This window comes from Neofelis nebulosa, chromosome 12 (genome assembly GCF_028018385.1).
Source record: "Neofelis nebulosa isolate mNeoNeb1 chromosome 12, mNeoNeb1.pri, whole genome shotgun sequence".
NCBI lineage: Eukaryota > Metazoa > Chordata > Mammalia > Carnivora > Felidae > Neofelis > Neofelis nebulosa.
In genome coordinates, this window is record NC_080793.1 from 8,175,057 (window position 1) to 8,197,359 (window position 22,303).

General features: G+C 49.3%; 1 long non-coding RNA gene across 1 annotated transcript; it reads left to right on the forward strand.

Moving 5' to 3' along the window:
• The first annotated feature begins 3,062 nt into the window (after positions 1-3,062).
• LOC131491286 (uncharacterized) lies at positions 3,063-21,581 on the forward strand. The gene is made up of 3 exons (XR_009251391.1): positions 3,063-3,968; positions 13,627-13,692; positions 21,305-21,581. It is a non-coding gene; the product is annotated as an uncharacterized LOC131491286 (long non-coding RNA).
• The last annotated feature ends 722 nt before the right edge of the window (positions 21,582-22,303 follow it).

Sequence of the window (22,303 nt, forward strand, 5' to 3'; positions counted from 1 at the left end):
ACTTTGGGGCTTATGTTTCATGGGCTTTGCAATAAGCATGCGCCAGGGGCACCTGGGTGGCTCGGTCGGTCGGTTGAGCATCCGACTTCGGCTCAGGTCATGATCTCACAGCTCGTGGGTTCGAGCCCCGCATTGGGCTCTGTGCTGATGGCTCAGAGCCTGGAGCCTGCTTCGGATTCTGTGTCTCCCCCTCTCTCTGCCCCTCCCCACTCATGCTCTGTCTCTATCTCAAAAACAAATAAACATTAAAAAAATAAAAAAAAAAAATAAGCATGCGCCAAAGGACTTCAGTTCTTCCTGCGTCACCTCAAGGAATGTACATTTGTTCCAGTCAGACTGCTTTTTGCCTTACAGGGGCATAGACGACACCCAGGTAAGGCTGTGACCTCTGCAGTACTCAGCCAATGAGGAACCAGGGGAGGGACTTGCGTCTGTAGTACTCAGCCAATGAGGAACCAGGGAACGGACTTCATGCTAGGAGATAAATTGTCTGCTGTTGCCTCCTGGAGCGTCTGTCCATCAGACACCAGCTCTTGTGAGAACGCTGATTGAAGCTTCGTTCACTGTGCTGCGAGTCTCCGCGTCCCTCCTTTGATTGGGTCAGCGGGCTTATTTCTCACATTTGTCCATTGATTATATCTCAATAAAACTGGAAGGAAAAATAAACTTTACTTCCTTAAAAATGTCAGGCTCTTTCTACCCTCCAGACCTTTGCCTTTGCTATTCCTCTTAATCAGAACAACTTTCTTCCTCATCACTTTCCTAATTTCTATTCATCCTTCACATCCGGCTTGGGTGTCACTTCCTCCAGGGAGTCTTCTTGAGTCACACCCTGTGCTTTCTTTCTCACCTATTTATCGCATTGTAGTGCAATAGCATGTTTAAATGTCTGGGCCCTGCTGTAGAAGGATTTCTCAACCTCAACATGGTTTTTTTGTTTTGTTTTGTTGTTTTTTTATTTTTTATTTTTGAGAGAGAGTAAGGGTGCAAGTGATGGAGAGAAGAGAGGGAGAGAATCCCACGAGGGGCAGAGAAGAGAGAGAGAAGCAGGGCTCATGCTCACCCTTTGAAGGGCTCGTGTTTACCCAAAGCGGGGCACGAGTTCACCCGAAGTGGGACTCGAACTCACAAACCAAGAGATCGTGACCTGAGCCGAAATCAGATGCTTCACTACTGAGCCATCCAGGTGCCCAGCATGATTGTTTTCTGGGACTGGATTATTCCTCAGGGGGGCCAGCCTATGTGCTGTAGGCTGTTTAGCGGGATCCTGACCTGTGCACACTAGATGCCAGTAGTACATCCCATCCGGTGGTGACAGTCAGAACTGTGTCCAGACTTTGCTAAATTGTCCCCCACCCTGTGCAAAATCTCCCCCCAGTTAAGAACAACTGCCCTATGGCAACAGCATCAGTTTTTTTTTTAAGTTTATTTGTTTATTTTGAGAGAGAGAGAGAGAGAGAGAGAGAGAGAGAGACGTGGGAGGGCAGAGAGAGGAGAGAAAGAGAATCCCAAGCAGGCTTCACGCCGTCAGCAGAGAGCTTGATTGAGGGGCTCAAACTCACGACCTGTGAGATCGTGACCTGAGCCGAAACCAAGAGTCAGAACATCACTCTTCTTCATAGCTACTTTTCAAGCACGTGGGGCAGCTCACCAACAGGTATTTGACAGACTTTTTATTGCAAGTGTCAACTGAATGGAACAGTGGCAGCATTTCCCGTGAGATGTTTTGCATTTGACGGATAAAGACACTGAAGCAAGACTCACCTGATGGCATGCAATTTGTAAGTGGTAGAGTTGGGAGTCCACCCCAGGTGTGCCTGGCTACACAGCCTCCTCTTTGTGAGTCAATCTCCCGTGAGCATGTGAGCGTGAATCAGCCTTCTGGAGCTGTGGCTTGGACCCCGGTCTTGTGACAGGTGCATCAGGAGCTCGGCCCTGAGAGGACACACCCCACCTGAGTGCTGTGACCTTGGGCAGATCCCATCACACCACCTGGCTGTGGGGTTTCTCCTCCTGTGCAACCCCTGCCTGTGGGGTGGGGGTGGGGGGGAGATAATGAGAAGATTAAGTGAGGAAAACGAAGCAGATGAATCATGTGATGGCTGTGCATGGGCCGGGAGGAGCCCCAGGGCTCCACGCAGGGCCTAGGTTGTGGCGGGTAATAGATATGAACACATCAAGAGGCAGGAAGGGGCTCACCTAAGGACCCCTCTCAGCACGTTCTCCAAGGATTCTAATCCCAGGGTCACAAACTCAGGCCTACAACCACTCAGATAAGAGTCCTCTGGCTCAGTTAACAAGTCCCCTGCCTGCTTCCGCATCGGGTTGGCTGGATGGAGGCTGAGCTCGGCCTCAGGCAGGTCTGACAGTCAGGAATGTGGGCCCATCCTGCCAGATATTTCCTTTTTACAAAAACAGCCAGAAATCTGGGCTTTCATGTGCAATCTCCCCGTTTAAACATACTGACTACTAAATATTTGTACACTCTGTGCAAGCCAAACAAAACACACCTGTGGGCTAGAGTCAGCCCACAGAAATCAGCTTGTGAGCTCTGTACTTCACCCTTTGGGGCCAGCTTGTATCCCTTGGGAAGGGCCAGAGGAAGGCAGCTGTAGGCAGAGGTTGGCCAGCCGGAGGCCTGGGTGCCAAATTCCTGTTTCTCTCCATGCGTAGGACAGGGTTGTCCATCCTAGCTGGAATGATGCCTAGGGTGAACGCCCCTCCGGGCCACCCCTCCTTTGCCCAGGCTGGGCCTGACTCACTGGGAGGATCTGGGTTGGGCTCTTTGCTTGGCTGGAAGCTGAGTCAGTCTTGACTTGTGGTAATGACATTCACATGCCACCTGCCTGTCAAGAACCAAGCACAAATGGGGACCGGCCATTGCAGGGGACCACCACGGAGGCTGAGGCTGGCAGAAATCGTTTCCAGGCAGGCCTCCAACCGGGTCCTGTCCAGATGGGAGGTTGGGCCAAAAGACGTCCATGGATCTCGTCGGGTTGTTTTTAGTGCCCGCTCAGCACCCAGGGTTCTTCTTGGTTGCGGCACTCCGGTCTGGTCCTGACTACGCAACCCTCTTCCATTTGATTCCATGCAATATGAGAGAGGGATCCCAGTACGGGCTTCCGCGGTAGGACTGTGGCCCAGAATTGGTCCAGGAGAGCAACGCATCCCTCTGTCCGCAGTGATTGGTTAAGGGTGAGCACGTGACCCACCTGAACCTAGGAGAGTCTGCCCCCAGGAGGTCACCCCAAGGAGAAAGTGCACCTATTAACGAAACCAATCCAGGAAAGGCTCAGCAGAAGGTGGAACAAGATTTCAGTTGGGGTTTCAGGACTTCAATCCGGCAGTTCCTGGAACAATGATCTACCCTCCAGGATCCAGTCACAGCACCTGCAAATCTCCAGGTTTGCTTCCTCCATTTTAAGCAGGTGTCTGTCATTAGCAGCTGGGAGACCTAAGGGTCCCACCCTGAGGGTTCGCGATTCAGATTCTAGGTCCAAATCCCTTCGGAGTTATCTGCCTAGAGTAGCTGTTTCTCAAGCTGTAACCCGAGGAGTTTGCGCTTTAGCTGTTAAGGCACATTGCTGAGCCCCCGTCCCGACCAACAGAAACGGATCCCAGGGTGTCGGCTGCGAGTGGGGCGGGTGAGCATGTTTTACAAGCTCCTAGGTGATCTTAAGGCTCAGTTTGAGAGCACTGGCCGACCTCGGCTCTACATTTCCACTCTCCTCCCTCCGGGTCCGAACCAGGTGATCCCGCCCGTCTGGCCACAGCTGATTGGATGAAGAGACGATACCCGTCCAAACCGAGCCAATCAGTTTGCTTCCCCCCAAACACGGAACTGGGGTTTAGGAACCCACTGAGTCCTGGAGGCTGTTGAAACCTCTCTCCCCAACCCACACCAAGAAGTGGAAGAGGTAGCTCAGCAGAGGCAGGCGAAGGAGGGAACAACTGAGAAGAGGCAGGACGTAAGTGACCAAGGTTCCATAACGTTCCTCATCCCTATCTCCGCCTCGCGAGCCCCCCTTTTGCCACTGACTGCGGGACCCCTGTGTTTTTACAGACCCTTCCACTTTTTGCAGTGGGTAACTAACTCGAGTGATGTCTGTTATTTGTAACCAAGAGACCCTTACTTAAGAAGCAGTTTATTTCTGAAGATCTCGGTTTCCTTACCTGTAAAATGACCAACATTTTGTGATTCAGGACACCCCCTCCCCATATGTAGCAGGTGCTCACAGAAGAGGCCCCCCCTTAAATGATTCCTTCCTTCAGATAAGGTCTTGGTAACGTGGGGTATAGGTGGCAGAGACATTTTGCTGCAACAGTGCTTCTCCAGCTCTGGTGTGCATTGAAATGACGTGGAGTCTGTCTAAAATACAGATTCCTGGACCCCACATGTGCACGCTGTGATCATTGGGTAGGTCTGGTAGGGCCCAATTATCTCTATTTTACAGGGTTTTTTTTAGGTATAACTGACATACAATAAACTCCATATGTTTAACAATTTTTAAAATTTAATTAATTTTTTTTTTAGTAATCTCTACATGTACCCAACTTGGGGCTCAAACTCAGGACCCCAAGATCAAGTGTTGCCTGCTCTTCCCACTGAGCCAGCCAGGAGCCCTTAACAATTTAATGAGTATGTATGTATATCTGTAAAACCATCACCACAATTAAGACAATGAGAACTGCCATGAAAATCTTCATCACCACCAAGTTTCTTGGTATCTCTTTATAATCGTCCCTTCTTCCCCGCTGCCTTCCACTGCTTCCCCAAGCAACCACTGGTCTGCTTTCTGTCACTATAGATGGTGTGCATTTTCCAGAGTTTTACCTAAATGAAATCATGTGGCCTGTACATTTCCTTTGTCTGGCTTTTTTCACTCAGCCTAAGTATTTTGAGGTACGTGCATGTTGATGCGTTTATCAATAGCTCACTCTTTTATTGCGGAGTAGGATATGCTATAATTGATTTATCTAATCATATACTAATGGACACTTGAGTTTCCAATGTTTAACTATCACAAATAAAACTGCTGTGAACCCTTCTGTACAACTCTGTAGGTACAAATGCTTTTGTTCCCTGGGATAAATACCTAGGAGTGGAATGGGGCGCCTGGGTGGCTCAGTCGGTTAAGGTCCAACTTCAGCTCAGGTTGTGATCTCACAGTACGTGGGTTCCAGCCCCGCGTCGGGCTCTGTGCTGATAGCTCAGAGCCTGGAGTCTGCTTTGGATTCTGTCTCCCTCTCTCTCTCTCTGCCCCTCCCCCCACTTGCGCTCTGTCTCTCTCTCTCTCACACACACAAATAAATAAACATTAAAAAACTTTAAACCGAAATACCTAGGAGTGGAATGGCTGGATCCTACGGTTGGTGTATGTTTAATATCTTAAGAGACTGCCAAACTGTTTTTCAAAGTGAATGCATTGTTTTACCTTTTCCCACCAACTGTGTACGACAGTTCCAGGGGCTCCCTCTTCTTACCAACGTTTGGTGGGGTTTAAATTTTGACCATTTTAGTAGGTGTGAAGCGGCACCTCGCTATGGTTTTAATTTGTATTTCTCTAAGACGAATGGTGTGGTTGCTTGCCGTCTGTAGATTTTCTTGATGGGGTGTCTATTCTATTTAAATAGTCTTCTTATTAATAAGCGTTTAGAGTTCTTTACACATCAGATACAAGTCACTTGCTAACTCTACTTTTGCAAATATTTTTCCCCCAGTGTGTGCATGCCTTCTCGGTTTTGTGACAAAGGCTGTATGTAGATTACTTCGATACACATGAAGTCTGAGAACCCCTCCTCGATGACAAACAGTGCAAATTCAAACATTAACAAGAGGGGCTGGACTATCCAAGTAGCAAAAATTACGAAAAGAGAGCTCTCGGGCATTACTGGTGACGGACAATGGGGGGGAACACCCTTTATTCTCCTTTACAAGGAGTGGTAATTGGTGCAAAATCCTGGGAGGACTATTTGCTGATAGTTCATCAAAAATCTTTAAACGCAGGTTTCTTTGACACAGCAAGTTCAGTTCTAGACATGTTCTTCCAAGACAAATAAACAAACAAAAGCAGTAAGTTGTGTGTCCCAGGATCTTCAGTCCGGGGATTGTGCTGACAAGTGGGGCTGCAGACATGCCTGGCCGGTTGGCCCCATTTCTTGGTACTGTGCCCCCATGTGCTCGGAGCACTTTTGCTGTCAAGCCTAGGTGGAAGGTTCAGGGGGACTGGGAGGTCAGTGGGACTGGAATTTGACCCATCCCTGGCAGGGTGGCCAGAGGAAAGTGCAGTGCAGGTCTCACTCAACTACCTCAAGAGTCTGGGTCCACTTGTGAGCCTGGCGTGACCTTGGAAGGCTCCAGGATTCAGGTTTTAACCAACCACTACTAGTGCAAATTGGGAAACAGGGATACCTGGCTGACACAGCTACCTGGGGCCTAAGAAGCGACAGCCCTTTGCCCTCCACACGTCAATAGTGTCCCCAGGATTGGGGGGTGGGGTGGGGCTTTGGCTAAGGCTGGGCCAGAACTGCTCCAGCTGGGTGCGAGAAGGGAGCTGGGGGCCTGGAGGTCTGAGTTCTAGATTAGTCCCTGTTCTACTGTGCCACTTAGGACCAGCCTGTTCCCTTTCCTAGGCCACAGTCTCCTCAGCTGGACAGCGTGGAGGTGGATGAGATAGTCCCCTCTGTCCCCTCCAGCAAGGAGTGAAAGCGTGAGTGCTAGAACCAGCCAGACCTGAAGTCCATTTCTGTCTCCAGTGCTTTCTGTGACTTGGCATGTTGCTTAGCCCCTTTGTACCTCAGTTTCCATCTCAACTTAAAGTCCTGCAATGGCTTCCCATTGTGCTTTGGGAAAAGGCCCTTGTGATCTGTCCCTTCCCACCTCTCAGCTTTAGTTCCCGCTACTCTCACTCTCATTCATCACACTCCAGCCACACTGGAGCCCCTAAACTCCGCCTCCTGACCCCAGGGCCTTTACACATGCTGTTGCCTCTGCCTTGCATGCCTTTGGCTCTCTCCCTACCTGGGTCCTGTTCATTTATCAGAGCTCAGATGCCACTTCCTCGGGGCAGCCCTCCCTGACCCCAGACTCAGTCACGCCCACTGCTTCTCCTCCTCATGGCACAACTGCGGCCAGTAAGTAGTTATCTCTGCATGATTATTTGTCTGATGTCTGCCTCCCAGTGGCATTGTGAGCTCCCTGAGAGCAAAAACGGGACAGTCTTGTTTGGACCCCTTGCACAGGCCTGGCAAAATTAGAGGCACCCCACGAATTTTGTTGAACCAGTGCTGACACCATTCTTCATCCACTCTAAGATGCGTGTCCCTCCGCATTTAAACATCTCTGAGGGGCGCCTGGGTGGCTCAGTCGGTTGAGCATCCGACCTCGGCTCGGGTCGGTTCGTGGGTTCTCACGGCTCGGTTCTCACGGTTCGTGGGTTCGAGCCCCGCATCGGGCTCTGCGCTGACAGCTCAGAGCCTGGAGCCTGCTTGGGATTCTGTGTCTCCCTCTCTCTCTGCCCCTCCCCTGCTCATGCTCTCTCTCTCAAAAATAAACATAACAAATTAAAAATAAAATAAACATCTCTGAAATCAGAACGTATTTCACAACTGCAGTTCATGGGTAGCACCCATGACATTTGTCAATGCCTATGGAACAAAATTGTAGCTTGGAAGGACGTCTCGAGACAAGAATGACATGCTCGGAAGAAAATCTGTGTCACCCACGCTCTTAATGACACAGGACAGTGTTGTCTGGAACGACACAGACCTCAATGACTCTGAAGGAAAAAGTGAAGCAGAAAAGTTAGACGCTACATGTGCAGAAGTTTCAGGAATATCTTCACTAAATTATCTTGATCATAGGTATGCGCAATAGTGATATGATAAAAAAAAAAAGTCTAAAAGAGCACCTTCAGTAAATAGAAATGACATTTCTAAGTGATGAGTGCTGTGTCATATTTTACTTGGTAGTGCTTTTTTCCTTTTTAGTGGCACAAAAACGAATGCTGCATCTTTCAACTGAGGCCATCTTAGATTTGATTCAATACTGCAAGTTCCTACCTTGACGGGACTGTGGGGCAATTCCAGCAGAGACCGGAGGAGGGCGCAGAGCCCTGGGTGGCCACAGGGGGCGCTCGGTTCCCAGGCGACTTCCGAGTCCGAAGTTTGAGGAATCTGGGGTCGGAGAAGCCGGGCGGTGTGTCGTTATCCATCTGTCCTGTAGGTGGCGCTAGAGAACCACAATCAGGCGCAGCTCTGGGTATAGCCCAGAGAGTTCTAGGCTGAAGGAAGGCCTCCGGAGTGTCCTGTTCAGGCAAGGAGTAGGCTCTCTTGCCACCCCAGGGAGAGGACATAGCCAATTCTACCAGCCCATCTAGCCCAGAGGCAGCTCGGGGTGTGGAGAGAGCTTAGGAACAGAAATGGGGAGCCCTGCCTTGTCTGGACAAGTTGTGTGATTTTGGTTCCCCTTTCCTTTCTGGCCTCAGTCTCCCTCCCATGCAGTGAGGGTGTGAGAGCCTGCCAGACCTGACCCCTGACAGTAAAGGTCTGCAGTGGCTCAAAGACATCCACCGGCTGCCACTGGCTTACCTGCCAAAGCCCTGGGACAGCCCTCTCCCTATCTGACCTTGCCACCTCCCGCTCAGGTCAGAAAGCTTCCTTTCCCCCTGGATTGAGAGAAGAGATTCAATGACTTTCCCAAGACTACAGAACTGTGAGTGGTGGGAGCCAGGAGTGAAAGCTGGGTCTGCTTGCTCCTTCTACCGTGACCATCTGACGTCCTGTGATGGAAGGGGACACAAAAGGCAAGACAGGAGTGAACTTCCCACCAAAGAAAGAAGCTAAGACATGTTCTTTGGCAAGGTGATGGATCAATCATACATGCCTAAATTTGTCTCCCTACTAAAGCCACTTAAGTAAAGAGATTTTTTTTTTTTTTTAAGCCATTGATTTCTCGGAAAGGACACAGAAAGCACAAACTGTGAAAACTTGATAAAGTAGAATCTACCAAAATGTAAAACTCTGGCTCGTCAAAAGTCGTCGTTAAGAGAATGAGCAAGCAAGACACAGACTGGGAGAAAAATATTTACGATACGCATCTCTGACAGAGGACTTGTATCCAGAATATACAAACAATGCCTACAGCTCAATAATAAGACAAACAGCGCAACCTAAAAATGGGCAAAATATCGGAACAGTTACTTCACAAAAGAAGATGTACAAATGGCCAATAAGCCCATACGAAGACGTTTAACATCGTTAGTCATAAAGGAAGTACAAATTAAAACCACGTTGAGAGCCTCCACCTGCCCACTGGGTTGGCTACACTTAAAAAGACGGATAATTCCAAGTGTTGGTGGGTGTGGATCAACTGGCCCTCTCACATCCTGCTGGTAGAAATGTGAACGGGGCAGGGGGTGGGGGGCTCAGTTAGTTGAGCTCACTCTTGATTTCATGATCCCAGAGTCATGGGGTCGAGCCCCGCGTCAGGCTCCATGCTGAGCGGCGGAGGCTGCTTAAGATTCTCTCTCTTCTCCTGCTGCCCTCTCCCCGACTCGCACTCTCTCTCTTAAAAAAAAACAAAAAAAGTAAAATTGGGAACACCACTTTAGAAAACCATCTTGCCATTCTTGTAAAATGAAATCTACCCTTCCTGCACACCCAGGCCTCCCACTCTTGGGTATTGACCTGAAAGGAATGAAAACATACGTCTGCCCAAATGCTTGTTCCGGAGTGTTCATGGCAGCATTATTCACAACAGGCCAAGACTAAATCTATCCAGTGAGTTGTGTAAAAAAGTGCATAGATCTGAAGCGTGATGAGTGGTTTAACCCCAGACTGCAACACTGCTTCCACAGTGGATGATGGGGGGGGTGGTGTGTGGAAATGGGGGTGATGCAAGAGTGCGAAGTCCTTTGTCCTAACAGGTAGTAGGCAGGTAGTATAGGGGAGACAGGGTAGAGAGTAGATGATGGCTAAAATGAATGCATCAAAAGATAGCTGTTAAGTGCTTATTACTTGGAAAGAAGAGAGGTGTACGTGCTAGAAAAAACCAGCAACAGTGGTTGCATTTGGGGAGATGGGGCAGGGAGACAGGGAGGGGCAGACAGGAAACCGCTGTGTCTTGTTATCCCCCTTCAGCACGCGCTGATTTTGGTTTCTGTGCACACGCTGTGTTTCACCGAGTCCGAGATGCCCATTTATTTACATTTTAACGTCTTTAAAATGAAGATCTGTCTTCTTAAAATCAGTGGTGCACCTGACAGCTGTAATTGGCAGTGTTTTCCGTTTCTTGATGGTGCATATGTAAGGGTGCATGTTACAGTCGGTGAGGTCTTAGATTCATTGAAGTATGGCGTTCGTTTTATTTTTATCTTCCTTGTTTGTTTATTTTTAGGTAAACTCTACACCCAACGTGGGGCTCAGACTCACGACCCCCAAATCAAGAGTTGCATGCTCTATCAACTAAGCCAGACTGGTGTGCGTGGGTTGTTTTTGTTTTTTTTTTTAAGTTTATTTATTTTTGAGAGAGAGAGAGAGCATATGCAAGCAGTGGAGGGGCAGAGAGAGAGGGAGAGAGAATCCCAAGCAGGTTCAGCACTGTCAGGGCAGAACCTAATGCGGGGCTCGATCTCATGAACCCTGAAATCATGACCTGAGCTGAAATCAAGAGTCGGACACTTAACCAACGGAGCCACCCCGGCGCCCCTAGCATTCTTTTTATAAAGAATTATTTTTAAAAATGAACCAATTGGGGGGCGCCTGGGTGGCTCAGTCGGTTAAGTGGCCGACTTCGGCTCAGGTCACGATCTCGCGGTATGTGAGTTCGAGCCCCGCGTCAGGCTCTGTGCTGACAGCTCAGAGCCTGGAGCCAGTGTCAGATTCTGTGTCTCCCTCTCGCTGACCCTCCCCCATTCATGCTCTGTCTCTCTCTGTCTCAAAAATAAATAAACATTAAAAAAAAAATTTTTTTTTTAAATGAACCAATTGGAACAGCTACTGTTTAGTGAGCTCCTACTTGTGGGTCAAGCACTGTGCTTCCTGCTTTTACTTAGTATTCTCAACAACCCTGGCTTACGGTTCAAGTTTTTGAGAAGAGGAAATTGGGGCTCAGAGAGGTTAAGTGACTTCCTTAATGTTACCCAGCCGGTAGGCGATAGACACAAGTCAAAACCGAGGGGCCGTCTGACTCCTGAGCACGTCGCCTCTGTCTTGATTAGCTCGAAAGAGCTCCATCTGTGGTCCCTCTGGCTGAATGGTCCAGAGAGTGACAGGGATTTGCTCAAAATCACACAGCAACAGTAAGGCTGAGTTGGGCCTCGACCTGAGCCTTTGAGCCCCAATCCAGTGTCCTTCTCTTGACCCTGGCCCCTCCCTCCCTTTCTGTCACCACAATGCTCAGGACACCACCAAGAGCTCCTAAATGCGGGCAACACTTAGGGGGCCAAGCAGAGGCCTGGGAGGTGGGGGGCTCAGCAACCCTGTGGCCTTCAACAGCTGGGCAAGACTGGCCCCAGGACAAGACAACCCCCCCCAGGAGGAGCCTGAGGTCACCAGTGTGGAGGGAAACTGTGAGGAGAGACCAGGGACTTGTCTGGAAGCTGTACTCGCCCGGGGAGCTCACTCTTTTAATGCGATGGCATCTTTGGGGTGGCTGGGGCACAGGGTTGCTGGCTCTGATAACAGTGGGGACGGGGATAAAGCCAGCCAAGTCATCTGTGGGCTTTGCCTCTCCATTTACTGACCGTCTCACCAGCCCCCCTAACGGAGGCCCAGAGAGGTCAAGCCCTGCATTTACAGTCACACAGCCAGGTGCCTATCTGACCCCTGACCCTTAGCAGCGCTGCTTCTCCCACAGCGTTTACATCTATCTGACGGTACGTGTCTACTTGGGGCACCAGCCCCGTAAAGACAAACCCACATCCTGTTTTCTGGTTCTGCCTCAAAGATACGAATTTTTGATAGTGGGGCATCAGGAGCTAATCTCTCACGTAAAGCCCTGCCTCCTCTTTCCTTCCTCTCTCCCCCGTCCCCGACTTGCACATGGCCGTGGCCTGCCTGTGGCTTTTGCAGCGTTTCCAGTCTCCACACCTCATGTCTCAGAGCCTCACTTTCCTTTTCTGTCAAATGAGAGGAAGGACGAACCTGACTCCATAGGGTGTTTTTGGAGATTAGCCGAGATGAGTTCCGTGCCTGGCATTATGCCTGGTGGGGGTCTGGGAGGAGAGTCTTAGGAATCGAGGACATGGATGTGCCCCTGGTTCTGCTACTGACTAGCTGTGCAGCTGGAGGCAAGCCCTGCCACTCTGCACCTCAGTTTTCCCCATCTGTGTGATGGGGGCTGTGGCCCTGACCTACCTTTCATTTACCTAAGGCAGATTCCGGATGAGACTGACCTTACTGTAGCTCACCGTCATTTTCACCACTCAGTTTCACTGACCCTCTTCTCCCATCAGAAAAGTCCATCTAGAAAGTTCATACCAAGGCTCCTCTGTTCCCGAGGGGGCCAAGAATCTTCATGGGACTGAGCCGAGTGATTCTTCACCTGCAGAGCGGGCTCAAAGACTGCACATGCCTCACTGCAGTGTGGGGAGAAGTCAGTGAGTGATGCACGTAGATAGTCCAGGGGAGATCATGTGGCAGAAGACCTCCCTTCCACACGAATCCAAGACACGTGAGCAAGGATGTTCACTGCCACAGAATTTGCAATGGAGAAAAGTGGAAATCGCCTCGTTCTCCTGTATGCACCTACGGCGGCAGACCCCAGATAGCCCAGTGTTCCTCGATGCCTGGGATTCTTGGCCTTGGGAAGCCCCTCCCACATGTACCAGAGTTGGGCTGAGAGACCAGTGGCAGAGTGGCCGGCCATTGTGGAATGTCACCTCGTGACAATGTGGAACCATCATAAATGACCAGGTTATGAAAGACTGCCACTTCTATCTTGGGTTTTCTGCTTACTCTGGGGAAGCAGCCATCACGTCATGGGGACACTCAGCCTGTGGCGAGAGACCCACAGGACTCAAGTCTCCAACTATAGGCAGCAAGGAACGAAGGCCTGGAACAGTCAAAGGAGGGAGCCTGGAAGCCAATCCTCCAGCCCCTTCAGAAGACAGCAGCCTCCAGGAGCCTGGGTGGCTCAGACGGTTGAGCATCTGACTCTTGACTTCGGCTCAGGTCACAATCTCACAGTTTGTGAGATTGAACCCCACGTCCAGCTCTGGGCTGACAGCATGGAGTCTTCTTGGGGTTCTCTCTTTCCCTCTCTCTCTTTGCCCCTCCCCCACTTTCTCTTGCTTTCTCTTTCTCTCTTTCTCTCTCTCAAAATAAATACATAAACTTAAGAAGGAGGAGGAGGAGGAGGAGGAGGAGGAGGAGGAGGAGGAGGAGGAGGAGGGAAAGAAGGAGGAAGAGGAAAGAAGACAGCAGCCTCAGCCAATAACTTTCTGCAACCCCAGAGACCCGGAGCCAGAACGACCCAGTTGAGTGACTGCCAGATTCCTGACCCTCAATATCTCTCCCATAATAAATGTTTGTTGTTCTAAGCTGCTGACTTTGGGGAGAATTTGTTATACAGCGGTAAATAACTAATACAGGGCCCCATAAAATATATTTATTCATGTGTTACAGAATGCCAGACCAATGTGGAAAAGAATGAGATAGATCCCTGCATCCAAACATGGAAAGATATCCAAGGTACGCTGCTAAGGAGATCTTGCAGAACAATATATATCAATGGATGCTTTTTGTATAAAAATATGCTGTTATGGCAAAAAAAAAATCTGGGAGAATATCTAAACTATTAATAGTAGATGTTTCTCCTTGAAGAGCAGGGAGGGTGCCCTGAGGGACTTCATTCATTTCTGTGAGGTTTGAACGTTTTATGATGTCTTAATTTGGTAAACCAGTGGAAAAATACAGCTTTTAGAAGATTTGCCTAGGAAGAGCCTGGTAGAAAAACATAACAAATCAACTTAAACAACCAACAACCCATGCAATCTCAGTGTTGTAACAGATGAGGAATTAATTTTGTGCTCTTTTTTTTTTTTTTTAAGTTTATTTAGAGAGAGAGAGAGAGAGACCACGCGAGTGGGGTAGGGGCAGAGAGAGAGAGGGAGAGAATCCCAAGAAGGCTCCATGCTGCCAGCGCAGAGCCCAACATGGGGCTTGAACTCATAAAACTGTGATATCGTGACCTGAGCCTGATGCTTAACCAACTAAGCCACCCAGGGGCCCCGAATTTCTTAGTCTTGTAAAGTTCAATCATCAGCTGGGAGGGAAGGGTGGGAAGGACTTTCCTCCATGGAGCTCTCCAGGTTTCTGGCTGATGGGGACTTTGCTGTTTTCACATGTGGCTTCCTAGGTGGCCCTGGGCATAGATAGACATCCGGCTGGCAGAAGGGGGAAGTGAGAGGGTAGGTAGAGGTGAAGTAGATTTTTTGTGCGACAGGTCTGAAATGATGCTCAGTCACATCTGCCCACGTTCCATTTGGCCAAAATTCAATCACCCTCTGGCCACGGCTCCTACTTGATGACTTCAGGGTCATCTACCCCTTGCCCACCACCCAGGTTGACTGTCCACTTTCATTGTGTTCTTCTCTCTGAGAACCTTCTTTTCCCCCAAGGTTTTATTTTTTTTTTAAATTTTTTTTTTAACGTTTATTTATTTTTGAGACAGAGAGAGACAGAGCATGAACAGGGGAGGGGCAGAGAGAGAGGGAGACACAGAATTTGAAGCAGGCTCCAGGCTCTGAGCTGTCAGCACAGAGCCTGACACGGGGCTCGAACTCACGGACCGCGAGATCGTGACCTGAGCCGAAGTCGGCCGCTTAACCGACTGAGCCACCCAGGCGCCCCCCCAAGGTTTTATTTTTAATCACTACACCCACCGTGGGGCTTCAGCTCCCAACCCCAAGATCGAGAGTCACACGCTCCACTGACTGAGCCAGCCGGGCACGCCCCCTATCTGAGAGCCTTAGCCACAGGAATCTTAAGGCAAGGCCTCCTCCTTCTCCAGATGCTGCTGGCCACCCAGAGGAAGGAAGTGCTGATACAGCACATTCTGGAAGTGTTAACTCTGCTGAGGGTGGCTCAGCCTGTCCAGTGTGGTCCATCAGTCAGGAACACAACCTTCGACCTGGTGCCCCTCCCGTCTCCCCCTCCCAAGGGCAGGGCCCATCACCTAGGGTGGAGCTGTTTGAGGATGAACCCAGGGTCATGGAGCCCCAGGATTTGTTTGCAAACTGCTGTGTGCATCCGTGCGAATCTGCAAGCCAGCACTGCCAAGGTCAAGAAGTATGATGACGGGTGTTCCCCGTGCCCCGCTCTACACCAAACGCTGTGCTGAGGGCCTGCCCCACAGAAGTGTGTGGGACCCTCAAGCTACGCTCTGAGGAGCCCCCAGACGGGCAAACTGAGGCTCAGAGAGGTGACATCATTTACCCAAGGTCACACAGCTTCTACGGGGTAAGGCTGGGAAGAGAGCGTAGGCCGGTCTGCCTGACTCCGAGACTAGTGTTTTTTCTTTTTTCTTTTCCTAAGAGAGAGACAGAGTGTGAGTGAGGGAGTGGGGAGGGGCAGAGAGGGAGACACAGAATCAGAAGCAGGCTCCAGGCTCTGAGGTGTCAGCACAGAGCCCGATGCAGGACTTGAACCCATGAACCATGAGATCATGACCTGAGCCGAAGTTGGACACTCAACCAACTGAGCCACCAGGCACCCCTCTTTTTTTTTTTTTTTTTTTAAAGTAAGCTCTACACCCAATGTGGGGCTTGAACTCATGACCCTGAGATCGGGAGTCCCATGTTCTACTGACTGAGCTAATCAGGCACACCCAAAGCCAGTGTTTCTAATCCTTCCTCTACGTAGGCATTCAGGGTCAGTGTCTCCCAGTTGATGACATTTTTTTTTTTTTAATTTTTTTTTTCAACGTTTTTTATTTATTTCTGGGACAGAGAGAGACAGAGCATGAACGGGGGAGGGGCAGAGAGAGAGGGAGACACAGAATCGGAAACAGGCTCCAGGCTCCGAGCCATCGGCCCAGAGCCTGACGCGGGGCTCGAACTCACGGACCGCGAGATCGTGACCTGGCTGAAGTCGGACGCTCAACCGACTGCGCCACCCAGGCGCCCCCCAGTTGATGACATTTGAACTGAGGCCTGAATGATACGGAGTCAGCAGCAATGAGAAGATGTGGGGAAAGACATAACAGGCAGAGAACTGGCATGTGCAAATGCCCCGAGGCAGGCATGGGCAAGGACAGGGGGTCTGGTGTAATCAGGGGTCTGGAAAACAAGGGGAAGGGGAACGTGGAGAGTGAACTCAGAGAGTGAGTGGGGACACCCTGAGGGCCTTGCAAGCCACAGTAAGGAGTTTTGATTCTACTGGAAGAACAGTAAGACCTTGGAGGATTGAAAAAGCCAGTGATATTTTCCAAACTGTGGTCTTGAGGAATGTTAAGTTTTGAACTATTTCAATATTCTAGTAAAATCGCCAGCCTCCATACTTGACCACATGGAGCCTGGTCTGTGTTAGCATTTCTGCTTGTGTCCGAGCCAAGTAGGACTATGTCAAGGACCCCAGGCCAGTGAAAAAATAGAGAAGAGAGGGCAACTGTATTAGTTATTTATTGCTATCTAACATATTGACCCCCAAAACTCAGCACCAGAAAACAACAAACATTTATCATCCCATGGTTTCTGTGGGTTAGGAATCCCCAGCTCAGAGTCTCTCACCAAACTGCAGTCGAGGTTCTGGCAGGGGCTGGGGACCCATCCGAAGGCTCAAATGGGGAAGGACTTGCTTCTTAGCTCACTCACCTGATTGTTGGCAGCATTCAGTTCCTGGATGGCTGTTGGCCAGAGGCCTCCCTCAGTCCATCACCACGTGGCCCTTGCCATAGGGCAGCTCACCACATGGCAGGGGGGTTCATCAGAGCCAGCAAGTAAGAAAGCCAAAGGGACGAGCAATATGGAGGACAGCGTCTTTTTGTAAGCTAATCTCAGAAATGATATCCTATCACTTTTTCCTTAATAAACTTAAAAAAAAAATGTTTCGGGGGGGGGGGGGCGGCGCCTGGATGCCTCAGTCTATTAGGCATCTGACTTCAGCTCAGATCATGATCCCTCGGTTCATGAGTTCGAGCCCAGCATCGGGCTCTGTGCTCACATCTTGGAGCCTGGAGCCCGTTTTGGATTCTGCATCTCCCTCTCTCTCTGCCCCTCTCCGCCTCGTGCTTTCTCTCTCTCTCTCTCTCTCTCTCTCTCAAAAAGAATATATATTAAAAATAAAAATAGGGGCGCCTGGGTGGCGCAGTCGGTTAAGCGTCCGACTTCAGCCAGGTCATGATCTCACGGTCCGTGAGTTCGAGCCCCGCGTCAGGCTCTGGGCTGATGGCTCAGAGCCTGGAGCCTGTTTCCGATTCTGTGTCTCCCTCTCTCTGGCCCTCCCCCATTCATGTCTCTCTCTGTCCCAAAAATAAAAATAAAAAACGTTGAAAAAAAAATTAAAAAAAAATAAATAAATAAAAAATAAAAATAAAAAAAATAAAAAATAGGGGCACCTGGGTGGCTCAGTCGGTTAAGTGTCCAACTTCAGCTCAGGTCATGATCTCACAGTCCATGGGTTTGAACCCCACGTCAGGCTCTGTGCTGACAGCTCAGAGCCCGGAGCCTGCTTCGGATTCCGTGTTTCCCTCTCTCTCTGCCCCTCCCCTGCTCACGCTCTGTCTCTCTCTGTCTCAAAAATAAATAAAAACATTAAAAAAACTTAAAATGAATAAAAATAAAAAAATAAAAATAAAAATTTTGGAATGTTACAATTTCCAGAAAAATTGCAAAGAGAATACAGAGAGTTTCTGATGACCCCCCCCCCCACACACACACCCAGTTTTCCCTAACATTATCATCTTAATTCACCATGAAACATTTGTCAAAAGAAACCAACTCTGGTACGTTATTACTATTATTTAAGTTTTATTTTCGAGAGAGAGAGGGAGAGAGCGTGAGTGGGGGAGGGGCAGAGTGGGGGCAGAGGATACGAGGCAGGCTCTGGGCTAACAGCAGCGAGCCCGATGCAGGGCTCGAACCCACGAACCACAAGATCATGACCTGAGCTAAAGTCAGACGCTCAACCGACTAAGCCACCAAGGCGCCCCTGGTATGTAGTTATTGACTAGATTCTAACATGTATTCATATTTCACTCATTTCTCATTTCCAGGATCCAACTGAGGATATAAGACAGTATTCTGTCACGTTCCCTTGATTTTTTCTGTCTTTGACAGTTTCTCAGTCCTTGCTTGCTATTCATGACTTTGGGTTTTGAGGAGCACTGGCCAAGTACCTTGGAGAATGTCCCTCAACTTGGGTTTGTCTCTGTTTTTCTCATGATTATGTTGGGGTTATGAATTTAGGGGTACACTCAAAGGGGTGCAGAATTAAAGTCCACCTCCTGGGAGAAGTATCTTAAATCATTTGGCATTCTTCTCTAAAGAGGATTTGTCCCTTCTCTCCCATTTACGTGTTTCTTCAGTCATTTACTTAAATCAGTATGGACTTATGCATGTTTATTATATGCTTTGAGTTATAATGCAATACTGTCTTATACATTTTGTTGCTTAAATTGTTCAGGCTTTGACCATTGGCAACTCTTTCATGGTGGCTCCTGTGTCCCTTTAACCTGCCCCTGTCCTTTTGTTTTTTTGAGCATTTCCTTGCTTTCTGGCACTACAACATGCTCCAGGCTCATATTTTCCCTGTCTTAACCTAAGATTCAGTCATTTTTTAAAGGAGCCCTGATTACTGTTATTGGAGAGTAGTATTTAGAAACCAAGACCTGGGTCGTGGGTTTTAGTGGTTGTTGCTGGTAGGGTGTCGCTGCTTCTAAGCCCTCTCAGCCATCCCGTGACTTTCGCTGGGTCCATTTATCAAAAGCTGATCCCTGAAGGAGGGACCTGGGTGGCTCAGTGGGTTGAGCATCCGACTTCAGCTCAGGTTGTGATCTCACGGTTCGTGAGTTCGAGCCCCACATAGGGCTCGCTGCTGTCACCACAGAGCCTGCTTTGGATCCTCTGTCCCCGCCCCCTCTCTCTGCCCTTCCCTCGCTCTCTCGAAAATAAAATAACAACATCACAACAACGTAACATAACATAAACAACAACACCAAAAGCTGATCCCTGGACTCAGCCCACTCTCAGGGGGAGGGGATTACACCGAGGCACGAATACCAGGAGTTGGGCATCACTGGGGGCCATTTTCAAGGCTGTTTCCTGTAGTGACTAATGCCAACACTGTTAATTGTGAAGGTCAGGAGCAACGCTCACGTGCATTGGCAGCAGACGGGCAGGGACACAACGCAACTGTGAACAGGAAAGGGGAAGCCCTTTCCCTGTCCTTATGAAGTGATCTCCAAGATCCTGTTAAGTGCAAATAGCAGGGACAGAGCCACGGATGTGGCGTGAGACTTTCCTCTTTTTAATGAGAGAAAACACAATATATGCTCTGACTCCTAGAAACTCCTAACACTGACTTCTAGGGAAGAAGGGTAGGAAGTGTACCTATATCTCTGCCTATCATCTATTTAGCTAATATCTATCTATCTAATTACAAAAAAAAATTGGAACAGGGGCACCTGGGTGGCTGAGTCAGTTAAGTGACTGACTCTTGATTTCGCTCAGGTCATGATCTCACAGTCATGGGATTGAGCCCCACCTCAGGTTCTGTGCTGGCAGGGAGCCTGCTTAAGATTCTCTGTCTCTCTCTCTCTCTCTCTCTCTCTCTGCCCCTCCCCCATGCACACGGTGCATGCATGTGTGCTCTCTAAATTAATTAATTAATTAATTAAAATTTTGGAACAATGTGCAAGTATTATCTGTTCCAAAAATTAAAGTAAAAGTAAAAAAAAAAAAGGTGCTGTTAGGCCAAGTGAAGGACAAAAGGTGATGACTTCCTTGTGGTTTGGAAAGAGAAAAGTGGTAGGCAGGCCAAGGCCCCCTGGGGAACACAGGGGCTGAACTCAGCACCGTTGGGGGCAACCTCATTCCCACAAAACATCATCGCCTGTCAACAACAACATCAAGTTCAGTGTGCGCAGCAGAGCGAATGTTATTCTTGTAGATTGGTTTGTGCTTAATTTGTAGCTGTGCGGTGTAGCGGCCAAGAATACAGGACTCAGGAGCCCGGCCGTGTGTGTGTGTGTGTGTCTAAATCCCAGCTCGGCCATTTCCGAGCTGGGTGACCGCGGGCAAACAACTCACCTCGCTGAGCCTCAGTTTGCTCTCCTGTAAAATGGGGACAATAGTAGTCCGTACCTCATAGGTGGAGGTAAGGATCCAGTGAGTGAATACATGTCAGGTGCACAAAGCAGGGGCTCAGTAAATGTGAGCTGGTACGGTTATCAAGTTCATACATATTTAGGAAACAGAATAATTGAAATAGCCTGTGTCACCTCTGGAGCTCTGAGAGATTTTCCCCTCTTAGATGGGTGTTTATGTTATTCTAGCTGGAGGAACATTGGCCTGCATATGGCCCATGCCCAGCCCAGCCCTGTTCACATGGTCTGCCCTCTCCCCAGTTCCCTCTCCTCCCCCAGCCCAGACTGAGATGTGAGCTGGGCAGGGCAGGGCGGGTCTGTTGGCTCTGGTAACCCTGCTGTCTAGTCTGGCGCCTGGCACAGACAAGGGTTCTGTAACCATTTGGTGAATAAATGAACGCAAAGCAGGCACGAGTGAATGGAAACTCCAGCAGAGCACATGTGCCCGTGTTACTGAACTTCCCCTCAGGTGATCAGGGAAGGCTTCCCGGAGGAAGTGCGTGTGTGTTGGGGGGTGGCGGTGAGGGGGTGTTCTAGGCAGAGGGGACAGCGTGTACAAAGTCTCAGAGACTAGGCAGCCTTCTCTTCCTTCGGGGAACTGAAAACAGGCTAATCCAGGTGGAAGTCAGAGGGTGAGGGCAGGAAGTGGCAAGGGAGGGGTGGGCGGGCAGGTGAGCAGGGCCCAGATCACTCACTGTTCTGAGGAGGTTGGAAAGCAGGGACCACCCCCCGACACACACACACACACACCCCCCCCGCCCACTGGCTGAGCCAGTGCTCCTGGGCTGCGTCAAGTTACTTCCTGTTTTGGGGTCTCAGTCCTCTCATCTGTGAAATGGGTACTGGGATCTTATGAGGGTGAGCACCACATGGGCCCACAGTGTGCCCCTGGTGCCTGGTGGTAGAGAGACCGTCTGCCGGTCAGCAGGACAACCTGGCAGAAGGTGTCACATCCTTAAAACGTTCCTAACCTTCAACTTGGCTTTTTCCTTTTCTCAGAACTTGCCCTGAGATAATTTAGGACTCGTGAGAAAGCTGGCTCAGAAGATGTTCATCAGAACACGGCCTGGAAAAGGAGAACAGTGGGAAGCAGGCTAGGTGCCCAGCATCAGGTGAATGAACGCTACACTAGCCAGAATCCTGCTGCAAATTCCTGATGATGTGCAGCAAAGGTCTTCATGGCCCATTCACAAACATTTTTATTGCAAAAAAAGGACATCTCACTTTGAAAATATTTAAGCCCTAAAGAAAAGTATAAAGTAAAAGCCAAAAGGTCCCCCTTTGTCAGCCCATTTCTATTTCTATTAATTTTTATTTTTTTAAGTTTATTTATTTATTTTGAGAGAAGGAGAGTGCGGGAGGGTCAGAGAGAGAGGGGGAGAAAGAGAGAGAGAGAGAGAGAGAGAGAGAGAGAGAATCCCGAGCAGGTTCCGTGCTGTCAGCGCAGAGCCTGATGCAAGGCTTGGACCCATGAATTGTGAGATCATGACATTAGCTGAAACCAAGAGTCGGATGCTTGACTGACTGAGCCACCAGGCACCCCAGCCCATTTCTACTCCTGAAAGTTAAGCACCACCAGCAGTTTCTTGAGCGGCCTTTCGGATTCGCATCAATGCATATACAAACATATAAACATACATGTGTGTATTATCCAACATACACGTGAGATGATACTTTAGTAAAGGTGTGCAGTTTCTTTTTTTTTTTTTTTTACATTTATTTTATTTATTTTTGAGAGACAGAGCACAAGCGGGGGATGGGCAGGGAGTGAATGAGACACAGAATCCGGAGCAGGCTCCAGGCTCTGAGCTGTCAGCACAGAGCCTGACGCGGGGCTCGAACTCACCAACCCCGTGAGATCATGACCGGAGCTGAAGTCGACGCTTAACCGACTGAGCCTCCCAGGCGCTCCAGATATGCACAGTCTCTTAATAAAATATTACCTAACTACATGTATTGTGCTAGGTTGTTACTGGGGTGGCCCCCACCGCATCTTGT